Here is a 2,631-nt window from a genome sequence, read left to right as displayed (position 1 = left end):
CAAAACAACCATACTAAGAAGTGAGAAGAAAAATGTTTTTGAATGCCATCTGAGCAGGATAGTAAAATCATTAGAATAGTCTTTTAAGTTCTCAGTTACTGGCCTGACAAGATAAAGCTGATGAAAACTGGTGAACAATTTGTTCCTTTCCATAACTACTATCAGATTAATTTAAAAAATAGATTATTTTAAAATCTATGCCAACTATGGGAGTAGATCACAAGACAGTCTGTTCCAGTAGCATGTGATTAGGTGGGGGGAGGAAACGGGGTTATAAAGGAATATTTCTTTGTTTGGGTGACACAAAGATGAATGGTCTATTGTCTTACTGTCTGAAAAGAAAAATAACTCAACAGTGCCACCTCCTGGAGAAACTGCCAAATACACTTTTAAACGCTATTAAATTTGTTGGCAATTATCTGTACCTTCACTTTTTAATATGTTGCTTTATCACAGGCTTACAGTAGTTATATATTTCCTTCCTCAAACTATATCAGCTTCCAGGACATGGTAACTTGCATATGGCACTGAGAAAATGTTTGAGTGAATACATTTACTATTTCACTTTTTAAAATTGGAAACCCTAGGAACTATATTTCATTTTTGTCTAATGAGATTTACATTAAATATAAAAGTCACACTGTCAGTTCTCCTTTGTGAAATACTGGACATAAGATTTCACCTTATTTGCAGGACTAAAATAAGTAAATGTATCTTATTACTAAAAACCATACCTTTCTCCAGGAAACATTCTATAGCAGAAAGATAACATGAAGCAATTACACATCATGAAACCATTGCTGTTCCTAAGAAAGCTTGTTTTAATATTCTACAAAAAAAATCAAAGTTTTACCTCTTTGAAGAATGCCAATTATAGAAGGTATGAAATTTACTGTTTTACCAGGTAAAACACAAATACACTGCCCAGCCAGTGGGAGGGAAAACAATTTAAGCTGAGGCCAACGGAGATAGGCTGAGCTATCCTTAGTATCTGGGCATTTTTCCCCCTATGAAATGCATGTGATTCAGAGACACGACTCACCTCTCCCAAAAGCAACATTGGCTTTATCCATTTCTGCATTAACCTAGAGTTAAAAGGGAATATTGTTTACTGTTCGGCTCTGCCCACTACAAGTTTCACAGGAGCACAGATCATATCTACCATTTGAACAGCTCTCTCTGCCTGATGGCTAATACATTTCTTGGCATATAGTAGGTAGGTGCTCAATATATTTGTTACAGGAATAAATGAGATAGGATTTTCAATGGTATTTTCTATTAGGATTTAATAAAACAAAGTGATCTTTAGAGAAACAAATCTCCCAATCAACATGCTATACTTAATAACAGTGTTAAAATCACTAGAAGTCTCCGGAACATTAAGTAACAATATACTAGTTCTCTACTTTCCTTATGTGTTATTCTAGGGCAAAATCCCTTTTTCCAAATGTTTCCTGTCATTGCAGTTTCCAAATGTATATAAACACATTGTTGTTTTTTGCTGAATTACAGTGTGGATTTAGTATGAATTCAGCCTACCCAAATAGTCATAATTTATTAACATCATATAGTACAACTTCCTACACATTAATACACCCAGAGCCCAGCAAATAATTATGGGGTCCCTGTTAGTGAATTAAATCAATTCTGCATCATCCATATATGGATTAGCCATGTTGTGGACAGTGCAAGCACTTTTCAAATCTCCAGATTCCCTATTACAAGAGCTGGTGATCTGAAACAAAATCTGAGCTGTTCCAAGTCCCAACAGCTTAATTCTGTGTGTCCATGGGCACACAGCATTAAGATTCTTCATCTGTTAAGTAGTGATACAAATAGTGATACTGATACCATCTTCCCATGGTCATTTTTGAGGCTGATACAATGATTCTTCAAACCGTCTCCACCAGTCATATTATGGCAGCTCTAATGGGGAAAGTTCATCATTCATTCCAAAGTCTAATGTAAACTGCTTCTGAATTTTACAATTCTCTTACTGATATAGCTGAGATTTGTAATTGATTGCCAGTAAGGCCAAGGTCATTAATTTAGTTCTTAGTCCGTCACTTCGTAAACAAGGAAATCTCTTTCCAAATTGTCTATCAAAACCCAAGAACTGGTACAACACTGTTGATGGCTTATTCCAGCCCATCAATGTTTTGAGAAGGACCTCAAAACATGTTCTGATAGTCAATTAGTAGCATCTCCTTATAAGAAAAGCAGCAAAAATACATGTTTGCTCAAGAAATTACAGGGCCAAAAATGGATTTACAGTGCTGTTAACATCTATTAACCACTGGGAAGAGTTCATTTATCAACACCAAGGGATTAATGGATATAGTTGATTCTGTTATAGAGCATCACTAAAACAGTTTTAGAACAGACATCTTCATAGAATAGGGATATTAATAACGCTATCCTTTTGGCCCACTAACGTGCATTTCAAACAAAAGACTGTTATTACAATGGCTGGGTGCAGTGGCTCTCCCCTATAATCCCAGCACTTCAGGAGGCAGAGGCGGGAAGATCACTTGAACCCAGGAGTTCGAAACCAGCCTGGGCAATATAGTTAGACCTCATCTCTTTAAAAAAAAAAAAAAGACTATTAGAAGAGAACAGTCTATTAACAAA

The sequence above is a fragment of the Trachypithecus francoisi genome, unplaced genomic scaffold, assembly GCF_009764315.1.
Source record: "Trachypithecus francoisi isolate TF-2019V2 unplaced genomic scaffold, Tfra_2.0 Lachesis_group5, whole genome shotgun sequence".
In the NCBI taxonomy this organism is placed as follows: Eukaryota; Metazoa; Chordata; class Mammalia; order Primates; family Cercopithecidae; genus Trachypithecus; species Trachypithecus francoisi.
The sequence above is the reverse complement of the archived record's forward strand: the minus strand, read 5'-3'. Positions refer to the sequence as shown.